The sequence below is a fragment of the Sciurus vulgaris genome, assembly GCF_902686455.1.
Source record: "Sciurus vulgaris genome assembly, chromosome: 4".
In the NCBI taxonomy this organism is placed as follows: domain Eukaryota; kingdom Metazoa; phylum Chordata; class Mammalia; order Rodentia; family Sciuridae; genus Sciurus; species Sciurus vulgaris.
In genome coordinates, this window is record NC_136464.1 from 74,018,649 (window position 1) to 74,032,820 (window position 14,172).

Here is a 14,172-nt window from a genome sequence, read left to right on the forward strand (position 1 = left end):
TATTCTAATTGTTTTTGCCTCAGTCATATGGAATCATGGTGGTAATTAAAATCACAGTTAAGATAGATTCAGAGTCATTCCATTTAAGGTTTTCCTTAAAGAAGAATTTGACCCAAAACTGAATGATGGACTTCCAAAAGAGTCCCAGTTTTCATCTTCGTGAAGTAAGCAAAGGTAATACTTCAGTTCAGAGACTGAAGCATAAACTTGGTACAGAAAATTTGATGTTGATCTACTGATGAAATATTTTCTATACAAGGCATATTTGTGCTTTAAGTCAATTGTCTGAAATAGTATGTATTTTTAATCCTTTCCAGCCACATATTAAAAATAACAGAGAAAGTCATGTGTGTGAGACTAAATCATTTCATCAGTCTTTACAATATGTAGATTTACAAGTCAAGATACTAATGGAAAGGATAATATTTAAATATTCATGAAAATGGATTATCATTTAAAAATCCAAGCTACTTGATTAAAACATTGAAGTGTTGATTTTTGTTTATTTTAATTTTTAATTGGAATCTAGTATTTGTACTTTGAATATGGGTCCCAGCATTATAATTCTGCAGGTGTGTGCAGTGTGATCAATTCAGAGCAAATTTTATCTTCTCAAATATTATCTTTTTGATGTTTGAAACCTGAAATCTCTTCTCTGGTTATTTTGAATTCTATAAGTATTTATTATAGACAGTAGTCACCCTATTGTGACATAAAATCTAAGAGTTTCTTCCCACTCTTAAATGTTTGGGTACTTCTTGCCCACTGTCTCTTTCATCCCCTTTCTTGTAGATCTAAGAAGATTTTTTGTTCTCAGTTTCTGTGAGATCAACTTCTTCAGCTGCAACACTTGAGTGTCAACATGCAGTACAGGTGGAAAATGTAAACTCTCTATCACCATGATGAAAAGGCAATCTTATCTCCAAGTAATGATCAGCTAATGCAACTCAATTTTCTCTATTCACTCATTCTGTTTGGGGTTGTCTCCCATGATAAGTCTGCAAAAAAGAATAAAAAGGAAAGATATAAATCAAATGGTCATAAGTGTGTTCAAGCTTTTATGGGTCACATATGATCACTAGGACACAATTTTCTTATTTTGTGTTATCTATGTACATATAAATGGCATATGCCCATTCTTATAAATTTATTTTACATTAGTCAAAATATTATATGTATATATTTGTAGAGTAAGTTCAAATAAATCCATATTAACATGGAAAAATAACTTTCAAAATTGTTTTAGGCTGGGCACAGTGGTGCATGCCTATAATTTCAGCTTTGGAGGTTGAGGCAGGAATATTGGGAGCTCAAAGTCAGCTCAGTAACTTAGCATGGCCCTGAACAACTTAGTTGGACCCTTTCTCAAACTAAATAATAAAAGGGGCTGGGATGTGGCTCAGTGCTTAAGCTCCCAAAAGCACTCATCCTTTGCACACATGACGGAACAAACCTGGCCATTACTGCCTGGCCTCCTTCAAACAGCCCATCAGGGCTCATTTAGATCAGCATCCTGGGTACATCCTCACTTGCTGCCCATCCTGCCATGCCCCCCGAGACCCTGCACTGTCTCTGCTACACAGACACTGCAGCACAGCTATTTGCTTCAGCCTAGCTCCAGACAACACTCATATGTTCCATGGAGACCTTACATTTTAAAAAAATGTGTTGCAAGCACTTCAAAATGACAGGTTTAGGGCTGGAAGTGCAGCTCAGCGATAGAACAAATGCTTAACATGTGTGTGGCTCTGGGTTCCATCCCAAGCACCTAAATGAATAAAAAAATAAAATAGCCAGATATACTGGCACATACCTGTAATCCCAGGGGCTCAGGAGGCTGAGGCACAAGGATTGCAACATTGAGGCCAGGCTTTTTTTTAAAAAAATGCTCTTATTAAAATGTATTTTGAGATCAAAAATTTTAATGACACCATCAAGGTATGTCACTTAGGAGTTTCAGTTACAAAAGAAATATGTCAAGTTAGTAACTGCTTCTCTTTCATCTGAATTTGTGAAATTGTTCTATTTAAAAATTACTGTAGTGTTGGGATTGTGGTTTAGTTGTAGTGTGCTTGCCTAGCATGTGCAAGGCACTGGGTTCGATTACACATAAAAAGAGAAAGTCCAATTAACAACTAAAAAAATAAAAATTATCATACATATTTGATCTCATTTTAATCAAATTACTTTTCTTTATTCTACCCCTCCTCCCTCATCCATTCCTCCCATCTATGTGACTTGAAAGGCATCTGTAAAGATGTCACCTAATGCTAATTCTGGTGTCTGTGTTACCTGGTTTTGTTGTGGTCCCTGTCCCCTGTCCTGTTTTCCAGTATTCTGCTGTACACTTTGAATTCTTCATAAGAACCTTTGGCACTTTTATAATTCGGTACAATTTGTTTTCCAAAATATTAGCAATATTTTGAAGTCATTTGGACATTGAATGACATGAGGAGGAAAGTACCTGGCATAGTATGATTGAGTGATTCTGAGAGACCTCCAGTTCCTCTGTAGGGATTTACACATTGTTCTTACCTCGAATGCTCTTCCCTTTGCCCTTTAGCAAACTTCCACTAATCCTTCAATTCCTAGTTGAAAGTGAAGAATTTCCCAACACCTACACCTAGCCTGTCAGCCCCTTTCTCTGGAAATTTAGAATCTGAGCAGTGATAAAGGGACAGCAGAAAGGCTCAGAGTAGGGTCATGAACCAGCAGTGTCTTTGGAGAACAGTGTAGGGGTTTTGGGCTCTGAGATTACCTAGCACAGCCAAGTTCCTCCTTACCGCCTCCTTATTTTACCCTCAGTTTCATGTGATCTCTCCAGTGTGCTCTAACACAGTGTTTTTATTTAAAATACCCATGTTTGTTCCTGCAACTTGTTGCCCATGTCCCCCCCTGCAGTTCTGTCTCCCCTGTATTGAGTCAGTCTGACATAATATACAGTAGTTACACAGAGGTTGTTATAGCATCTCTCCTTCTGAGACCCAACCTTGAGAAAGAAGGCTATGTTCAAACACCCATCCTGACTCATTCTGAGAAGCCCTGGACTGACTGGTGAGGAGAGCACAGATGATTCTTGTTTGCCAAGGAGCTGTACCCATCCTGTGCTGGAAGCCTCATGAAGATGGTGAATGCCACAGAGCTAGAGAAAAAGCAAAGGCCAGGGCCTGTGCAAACACATTTAATCCTGGCTATGCTACCCTGCAAGCAGGACAGGGACCTTGCTATGTGCTCACCTGGGTCTCCTCTGCTTCCATACTCTGTCTGACACACAGATGGCACTCAAAATGTGTGCACCTTTATGAGCACATTGAGTAGTATCATCAATTGTACTGTTTAAATGGTGAAACGGACTCAGGTGAGCATAGTTGTTCAATGTCATCCATTGGCGATATGGGTTCCTGACATGACCAGACTCCAAGTTTAGTTGTCCCTCAGTCTAAGCAGTTTATGGGCCCACTGGACAATTCTGCAAGACCCCTTTTATTCCTTTCAGATGGAGTTCTCAAGGAGGGTTGCAGCAGCCAGGTGGGAGGGGGTGGAAGGTGTACATGTGAGACTGAGTGAAGAATCATGCAGATGAAGAAGAGCAGAGCAATTCAGGATGCTACTAGATGTGGGTGGAACTGGGCCAAGACAGACCAAATAAGTTTCCAGGACTAGAGGGGAAACATGAGATATCCATATGTTAAACAGATCGAAGAGAAGAAGCCAAGTGGCCAGAATGCAGTGAAACAAGGGTGCGAAGTGGATGTGGTTCTGCAGAGCAAGCCAAGTGGAGCCCAACTGTTGGGCAGAGCCTAAGAGATGAAATTGAGTGGAGCTGAAGTGATGCGCATATAGAGTTCTGTGGAGTGAAGTGGAGTCCAGCAAATGGTTAGAGCTGGCAGGGTAGAGCTAATTGGAGCCCTGAAGCCCAATCCCTAGCCTCAAGGAAACAAGTTGGAGGAGCAGCCAATTCAGGGCAGCTCAGGTGAGCTCAGCCTGGGAACAAGGAGCCCAGGAGGTGAGTAGATGGTGTGGTGGGTGCATTTCCAGCAGGCAAAAGGGGCATAGGGAGCCCAGAGAAGCACATATGCTTTGGAAATCATTTTGAACGTCACTGTGGGCCAAATGGGAAAGCAGGGCCCTTGTTCTTCCCCTGCTCTAGATGTGAGCTCAGAGTCTTTTCTGTTGGAGTTTCAGTTTCTCACTTTTACATTTAGGGAATGAAGCAAGGAATAAGACGCCATGGTGAAGCCTTCCTTAGTTCCTCCCCTCTCACTGGATGCTGTTGACTTTCTGTGTATTCAGGTGACTTGGGATGTAATTTCTGGGAAGAGTCTTGTCTGCATAGAGACTTTGTTTTTTGGAAGCAACCATTGTCGGAGGTGTGTTCACAGAGGTTTCTCCATGTGTCTGCTGTGTAGATGGTGTAACCTGGAGGTCCAAAGAGGGTAAGCATGTGGTTTGGCTGTCACTGGAGCCTAGGTCAGATGCCACAGTCCACCTCACTCACTCATGGTCAGGGGCTTCCTGGTGCTTGGGCAGTGAGAGAAGAATAGATGGGGGAGGTGACCATGACACTTGCCAGGGGCGACCTTGCAGGAATCATTGCATCTGTAAAGCAGAACAAGGAGTAATGCCTGCCTCTCAGGATGGTGTAAAGACACGCCCCAGTTTCATGATTCTTTAAAAGACAGTTTGGAACGGGTGGGTAGGGTATCTGAGTTATGACAGTTATTTAGTTTTACATATGAAAACATCACTTTTGTATTTTAAAATCAAACTATTAAATATGAGACTTTGTTCTAGGAATAGAGAACATAGGTGAGAACAAAACTGTCAGGAATCCCTGCTTCCTTCTTTGTGAGGGCTCCTGTTCCACTGGTGTGATCCAAGAATTAAGGCACTAAAAGGACATGGACCATTGATGAAACCCCATTTATCAGTGAGCAGTTGTGCTTCCTCAAATTTTGAAGTTGGAACATTAGAGAAGCTCACCAAGGCAAGTGTAGAAAGCAAGGTTTCTTTAAATAAGAGTAACATAGACTTCTCCCAGGAGTTGGGAGTTGGCCATAGTTGAAATCCTGGTATCCCAAGAAGTGAAAGCATCTTGCCACTTTTATACATTTGGTTTTCTATGCTCTCTTGCCCTCTTCCCCCTTATCTCTCTCCTTCCTGTATAGTTTTAGGAGATGCAGGTGTGATGGTCAAAAGCTGAGAAGCAGGTGGGCTTGAAGGACCAGGTAGAGTAATCCAGGCAGTAGCTGCCCAGGAGGCTTTAATTAGCAACTTTTACAATTCCCTGCAAGAAGGGACAATTCCTGGGACAGTTTACCTTAGCAACAGATTGAGAAGTCTTGGTAAGGGTGGGGGAAGGGCTCTGGAGCCATTAACATTTCAATGGCCCCTAGAGGGACTTCAACATCCCAGATCCAAACTGGCATCCACTTTCATGATAGGACCTCATTGCCTATCTACCCTGACTGCCTGTGTTGACTGCTTGCTTCACTCTTTTAGGCATCTGATCTCCTGTTACCATCCATGGCAATGTTTGACCTGTTCATTTATTCTAAAACACATGCCTCATCATGTCACTTAGCTGCCCCCAGTCCTTTTCTACCTGTGAGATAAAGGCCTCCTTCAGGAGCTGTCCCTTGCCTACTTCCAATTGCATGTTTCCATTCCTCTCAGATATTTCAAGAGCACCTTTCTCACCCCATCAGTACATACCTCTGCTTAATGTAAGTTTTTCTCTTGTAAGAAATTCTAACTCCTTATTAGACACTAGCTGGTGGTAGAACTGTACTTAAGACTTTTTCTAGAGAGCATCAGTATCTGTCTGTCTATCTGCTGGCTTGGTTAATGGAAGTTTTCAAAATTAGAGAGCCCTTCAGTACTGGTTTTGCAAGAAGCCTGTATTTTTAAAAAACTCTTAATTAATTTTATGAATGGAATTATTCTTCAGATATGAAAGGGACTGTTATTACTGTAAGCTAATGGCCCACAAATGACAGAGGTAGGATGAGAAACAAACCTTGGATCAGCAAGCTTTTCTTTATTCTGCAGCAAGGTCCATTGATCAAGCATGGAAGGGCCAATGCTCATATGAAGATGGCCCTCCAGGTTACAGAAGAAGTCTGTGATCTTTTCATATGTCCTGGTGCATTTTATTTTTCCTTTATTGACCTTATCATTAGAAAAAAAACAAGCATTTTAAATTTGTAGTAAGACTTAACATCTTTTATTGTGCAATGTCAGTTGTAAATGGAAATTTACAAGAAGGCATATTTTATAGCTTGCACACCCATGTTGAGTTCATTCATACCAGAGCCGTGCAAAGGAAACACAAAACAACTGCAATAGTTTTCACTACACTTTGGTGACTGCTCACAATTTCTACCATTGATATGTTAGTGAGTTGGAAAGAACTGAAGGACTTCTGATTATACATTACCCTGGTTTCCCTTTCCTTTCACATCCTCAGCTGGAGAGGTGTGCTAACACAGTGAAACACTTTGTGTGCCAAAGAAAAAGACAGGGGTCCATGCTTTCTTTCTGCATTTGAATCTAGTGCTCATTGGACCCCACTGTGTGACCTTTCTGGGGTTCAGTACCCTCCTTTTGTGTATTTATTTGTACATAGAACACAGTCATCTTGTGTCCCATTCCCTCTCAGCTCCCCTAGTATTTTGGCCCACTAGACTTCTGTGCTGCTAGAAATTATAACTCCTTAATATGCATGAGGAGGCCTGATGCAATATACATACTGTAAGTGCAAAACGATGGGAAGCAGACCTCAACGGATTCAGAGAAGCCTTTATTGCTTTATAGACTTGGTGCCTTTGGGACCCATTTTCCATATGAGAAAAAAAAATGGCCATCAGTTACATAGGGGATTTTGGTTTTATAGGGTACAATGAGGATGATGTAATCATTGGAATCCATGCAAGTGCAGTTTTGACTGTCAGGGGCTAGTTGTACAGGTTAAAACCAGACCCTGAGGGATGAGCACTCACATCTTGCCCATTGTCATTTAGGACTAATTTGCCAGGGGAGACGATCAAGGTTTAGGGCCTAGCCTTGAGCACCTACCCCTTTCCCCCAGGGCCCATTTTTATCAGGAAAGAATACACTGGGAGAGGTTTAATGTCTGGCCAATTTTCTCCTCCCTCCTTCCAAGTCACACAATCCCTCCATCTTTCTTGGGGAGCTGTTTTATAGGAATATTATTTTCCATAATCCTCCACATGTGGTTACATGTATGTGCTATGTTCTTTCATGTGGTCCATTGTCTTCTTGGAATTCACTCATGAAACATAAGCACTAACATACAATCAACAAAAATTCATGATAGCAGTAGCAGGGTATTCAAGCAAGGACAGGGCCACTTTTGAGCAAGGATCCTGACAGTGTAGGAGGAATACCATAGGACTAGTCCTCTTTTTTCCTGCCTTCTACCTCTTCCTCCTCCTTTCTCTGTCCATTCCTCCTCCCCTCCCTTCCTTCCATAGAATTAAGAACACAAATAGGCTCTTTTTACTCAAAAACATTTATAAGTGCACATTACAGTATTGTAAACTATAAGCAAAGAATTATACAGAAAATATCTAGAAGCACTGTATCTTTTTTTTTTAGTACTATATCTTATATAATTGAAATTGCATATTCATTGACAAGCAGCACCCCACTTCACCCTATCCCAATACCATGGCAAACAACATGGCTACTTTCTGTTTCCATGAATTTTTTTTTTTTTTTTTTTTTCTTTTTTTGTACCAGGGAAAGAACCTAGAGGCACTTAATCCGTGAGCCACATCCCCAGCCGGTTTTGTATTTTAAGGACAGAGTCTCACTGAGTTTTTTAGGGACTTGCTAAGTTGTTGAGGATGACCTCAAACTCATGATCCTTTTGCCTCAGTCTCCCAAGCTGCTGGGTGTTTCCATGCATTTGACACTTTTAAATGCCTTATGTAAGTGGTATTATACAGTATGTGACCGTCATGTAGCATAATTCCTGTCTTAATATTGTATCAAAAGCTGGGTTTCAAATATTTCTAAGGGCCAAATAATATACTCCTTTAATTATTCAGTTGTGAATATAAATTGTTTCTATACTTTGGCTCTTGTTCCTGATGCTCTTATCAGCATGCAAGTGGTGATATCTCCTAGAAATCCTGATTTCAATTTATTTGGACATATAACCTGAAGAGGAATGCTGGTGACATATGGTCATTCCGCTTTTAATTTTAAGTGCAGATTTCATGATGGTTTCCTTAATTGCTATACCATTTAAATTCCCACCAATAATATATGAGCATGAGAATTTCTCCATATCTGCTGCAGCAGATCTTTTTTCTCTTTTATTGACAATCACCATTCTAACAGGTGTATGGTGATACCTTGAACTGGTTTTCTTTTAAGTGTTTTTCATTGACAAATTACAACTGTCATATTCATTGGTAGGAGGCATTTAATTTTCAAATACAAAGTGATTTTACTGAACCAATTTGATTTATATCTATATTAATTGTATTTTTAATGTGCATATCCTTGATGATTAATTGATAGAGTGCATCTGTCACTGTCTGTGGACAATTAGTAGGTTTTCTTTGGAAACATGTCTTTTGGGATTATTTTCTGTTTTTGTTTGTTTAGTTTTGGAGCCAGGTATTGAACTCAAGGTGCTTAAACACTAAGCCACATCCCCAGCCCTGTTTATTTTTTATTTTGAGAAAAGGTCTCAACAGGTTGCTTACAGTCTCACTTAGTTGCTGAGAACAGCCTTCAACCTGCGATCCTCTTGGTGCAGCTTCCTCAGACACTGAGATTACAAGCAAGAGATACTGCACTCAGCTTCTTTGCTGATTTTTAATTAGGTATTTATTTTTTTTAGAGTTCTAGAGGTTATTTATGCATTTTGGACATTTTGCTCTTCTCAGTAGATGTTCAAGAAATTTCTCCCACTCTGTCAGCAGAATATTTTCCTGTTCATGCTTTACTTTGCTGTGCAGAAGCTTTTGGTTTAATGAAATTTTAACTATTTATGGTTTTATCCCCTGTTCTTTTTATGTCATTGCCAAGAAAACATTTCTAAAGCTTAATTTTGAAGATTTTCTTCTGTTTTTCATTTTTGTATTTTCCTCAAAAGCTTATTATTAGATTGAAACATAATAACTTCACCTGCTTAAGGGTTAAGCATGATATTTTGATACATGTAACACTGTGTGGTAATCAAATGAGAGTGAAGATCATATTTGTCTTCTTAGAAGTATAGGGAGGGTTTGGTAAATGGGATTCCAATATTTTCTTCTAGAATTTTATAGATTTCAGTCTCATGTTTACATGGTTTAATTTTTTTTTTTTTTTTTTTTTTACTTATAAATGGACCCAATACAAAATGGCCAGGCAGCAGTTTCACCTTCCAGTTCATTGGAAATGTGTGTATGTGGTAGAACAAGTTAATCCCATGGGTCTGTGCATATTGCATACCTCCTTTGATGTGAAATGAGCTCCTTGATGAGACAATGCTGTGTGAAATGCTATGATGGTGGATAATGCATTGCTGTGCTAGCAGAAGCATTATAGGCAAATTCATATCCAGAATATGAGAAGGGACTCTATAATGGAAAAGAACTAGATAAAATCAGTCTGCCACCAGGTGCCTGAATGTCTTCCCTCTACCAGAGATGCTGTATTGGGAACCCGGTGTTGTGCTCTGCTGTTGGCACATTAGATGCTAGTGGTAACTTTAATCAGGTCACTAGTGACTAGTAATCAGTTACTAGTGGTAACTTTAATTGGTAAGGACTAGTTTATGGTTTTGCACTCATTCAAAGCCTCCATCTTTGCCATCATGGCCATTTTGTGCATGGATCTTTTGCACAAGTACTTGCACAGTGAGGAAGGAAATTGAGTGATATGCACAGACCATGTCAGTTTATTTACCTAAATGCCTTATGTGGTTGATGTGTTCCAGTTAGTCTCTGATAATTAAATACTGCTACTTAAGCTTCTCCTACTCCAGGATCCCATCATCCCATTGAAATGAAGGAGCCCATCTCAGTGACGGCATCCCCCCATAGTCATAGCTATCTACAGAGGGGAGTGACTACAGAGCTTTGAAAAGGTTGCAGATGGTCCCTGAGCAATACATTTTTCAATGCTTTAATAAAGGGAGTGTCTTCTGGACTGTTTCATGGAACAAAGGTGGGAGATTGGTATGTAGGTGACAAATGATAAATCTAGTCCAACATTCCTATCTTTCTCAGCATTTGGATCCCTCCCTGCTAAGCAAATCTGTAATCTCAGCCTTATTAAATGTAGACCATTGTTCATCCAAATTTCTGTCAGCCGACCAAGTATATTGTTAGAGCCATCTACAGCTGCATGAATTAACATGTTCCATATAGGATCTTTGGTACAGGATCAGAACATAAATATTTTAGGTTTTATAGGCCATGTGGGTTTTGTCACAACTAACTCTGCTGTTGTGGCATAAAAGCAGCCATAGGCAATATGGCCCATTCATTAATGGGTGTAATGTACAAAGCTGCTCTCCCCACCCTTTCCGTTGCAGCCATTTAACCGCCTCCCAACTACTGTCAGTCTGTGAACATCCTAACTAGCTATTGGTCACCAGTCAGCTTGCAAGTATCCTTCTCCATTATTGGTCCCCTGTTAGCCCGGAAAAATTCAACTGCTTTAGGGTAGCTACCCCGCCATCTTTTCTCTCTTGCTTTTCTCTCCCCCTGACTCACTTTCTTTCTCTTCCTCGCTTTTCCACTCTCTTTAGTGCGTACCCTTTCTCTTTCCTTTCTCTTTTCCTCTCATTTTCTCTCTTACCCCGCAGGGAGACACTCTGTTTGCTTAATAAACTCCCTCATGTGATTTCCCATGTCCGGTGTGGTTTTCGTGGGATTCCTTACAATGGGTATGATTGTGTTCCAGTAAAATTTTATTTACAAAAATAGTTTCTGACCTCAGTTCCAGTAAGTGTGTACTTATCAGTGAGTTAGACCTGATAACAGTGTTTCATTTCACTTTCCTTGATCTAGCACCTTTAGGATCCATTCTCATACATGTTCTGTAGGGTTCTGCTTGTTTATTAGCAAAGCTTGCAGTTCTTTTGCTATGTCTTTTGGTGCATGGTGTGTATCTGTCCCCTGAGAGCCTGCTGAGATTTGACTCTAATGGATAATAGGAGTGGTTATGGTGGGTTTTGAGAATATGTGTTCCTTTTTCAAGACTTTTTCCCTATGTAAGATTGTCTTAGAATTTTTTAGTAGAAGTGAGAGAGGCTAGTGTCCTCAGAAAAGGAAGAGAGGCTGATAAGGACTTGGTATTTGTTATTTTCTTCTGTTTTAGTGTGTTCAGAAGAATCAACCTCATATCACAGTCCTTCTTTTCACCATTTCTGTCATTATGGTTAGGTATGGCAGGTATTAGGCCTGCTAAGACATCTGTCTCAGCACTTTTGTTATGATCAACCTACAAGTGGTAGCTTAATTATGATTCTAGTATTTGCAACAGATTACTAGCATCTCATTTTCCATTGTCAAGGAGCTCAGAACTACACTCAAGGTCCAAGGGTACTGCCAACCTAGTCCTCGGACCCCCTTTTTTGGGTCTGTCTCCTGGGAACACCAATACCAATTGTGCATTAGTTTGGGTGCATTCAGGAGCCAAAGCACACAATAATATAAAATGAAAGGCTTAGTGTGAAAAATTAAGATATGATAGGAGAGTGACTCAGAATGCAAAGAGAATGCTAAAAGATATTCCAGAGCTAAGAGACAGACCTCAGAAAGAACCAACTTGGAAGAGGGGCCCCTTTCTCAAGACTGGGATTCAGGTCTCATTGGATAAGCTATAGTTGCAGCCCGAGTTTCCTAATGGTGAAATTTGCTGAGTTGCTGCCACAGTAGCTGGGCAGATAGGAAACAACCCTCTCTGGTATAGGTAAGTCAAAGCTGATTGGCTTATAAGTAGAGGTGGTTGGGCACTGTTGTGGGTATATGTAACTGGAATGTGTGGTGTCCAAGTCTGGCAGGTTGCTGAGGGGCTGGGCCCCTGGACATATTGCTAGGGCAGAACTCGAGAACTCCCTATACATACCATGTAGCATAGGTGCATAGGTGGCATAACAGACCAGGAGCCAGGAGGGAAAAAAAAAAAAAAGCAACAAGCAGAACCAGGAAGTATCCTTCCTGCATTCTCTTCAGTGCCCTTCACTGACAGAACATAACACTGTCATTGTGCTCACTGTAAAAGAAGAAATGCTTAAAAACTCCAGTCCATTATTGTAGGGCAGCCGCTGAAGGAGGAATTCAGAGTTGAGAGGCAAGTTGTTGATAATCGGCCTGGTCAGTCAGATCATGTTATTCTACTCATGATGCCTCAGCATCTACCAAGAGAAAAGTCCAAAACTCTACACAACTATCCCTCCTATTTCTGTGACCTCATAGCACTCTCTGTTGGCTTTGCAGCAATCGTCCAGGCCTCTTTTCTGTTTCTGGAACATAACTGTGCACTCCTGGCTTAAGGCCCTTACACTGGCTGGTCCTTCTTAGAAAGCTTTTTTCCTAGATCTTTTTATGATGAGTTCCTCACTTCCTTTAAGTCACTTTGATGTCAACTTCTCAAGGATGCCTGCTCTTGACCCCCTTATTTACTCTGGCCTCACCACCTTGCACTCCTAATCCTCTCAGATCACTTGACTTTTTCCATAGTACTTTTCACCTGACATAATTGACTTATTAATTATGTCCTTCTCCCACTATATGTCAGGTATACTTATCCCAAATACCTAGAACAGTGCCGGGAGCATTGTAGATGCTCAGTAACTTGAATATTAAGAAGAGATTCTAGCTTAACAAAGTAGTTCTTATTTTATGATTCAAAATAGTTTCACTATGGGTATTAGGTAATTATTCTTGCAGTTTTTACACTGGTTATATTCTTTTGACTGATTAAGTTGATATATTTTGGGGCTTCTTTTACTCTATAAAATGAAGGAATGTTTGGGTTTAAGGCTTACTTTCTCTAGGATATTTAGCTTCTGTGGCTTTTCTCATATCATTAGATGACTGAGCCAGAAAACTGGTTTTGTTTTTGAGAATTAAATTTGATTCATGGAAAATTAATGAATCATTTATTTATTTTTAGGTGCTGAATGTGGAGTAAATGCAGATGTTGAGAAACATCTTGAGGGCTGGGGCTGGGGCTCAGTGACAGAGTGTTCACCTCGCACATGTGAGGCACTGGGTTTGATCCTCAGCACCACATAAAAAAATAAGGGAATAATGAGAATCATCTTGAATTGGGCAAGAAATTACTTGCAGCTGGACAGCTAGCTGATGCTTTATCTCAATTTCATGCTGCAGTAGATTTGTATTATAAACCAAATCACTGAGTGGCTGTTTTAGTGAATCTAATTAATAGGTCTTTTATGGATAACATTTTAAGTAAGGATTATTTCATTTTAAAGAAAACAGTAAAGCTATTTGCAGGATTCTGGATGAAATAGATAAATGTGTAATTCTTAGATGCATAAGAGGTAATAAGACTTACTATAAGTACCAAGAATAACTCAACATTTTGACAGAAAACTTAATGTATTAAATAGTTTTCTGCTTTCTTATGCAGATTTCACCTAATGCAGTTTAATTTTCTTGATGACTTGGGCTATCAGTGTGGTAATTACTTTATGCCTTTGGAAGATTCTGAGGTTCACTGGCTCTTCAGTATTGGTCAAATTTCAACCGCTCTTGATACTGTTACTTCTTTTTGCTTACTTGCATGTGTCTATAGCATCAGCTGTCATTGCAGCTTTTAATCTGTTAGGACTGAGAATGAGATGATTATAATAAATTGGTTCAAAATGAGGGCTTGAAGGGTTTTCTTATGAGTCACTGCATAAACTTTTATGCTAGGATTTTTTGATATTGGCTTTCCTCAAAGCCTTTTTTATTTTCTCATACAGTTCATCTTGATTTGTGACAGTTTAAGAGAGACCAGTAAACAACTTGATAGATAAGGTGGTGGTTTATTTTTAATAAGTTACAGTTGTGCTTCCAGAAGAATTATCATCCCATTGTTGTTTCACTATAAAAACAAAAAGTAGGTAGGTTTTGGTCTGGCACTAATTTTCTTCAACTTTTATATTTTTTTTTTGAAGTTATTAGATCT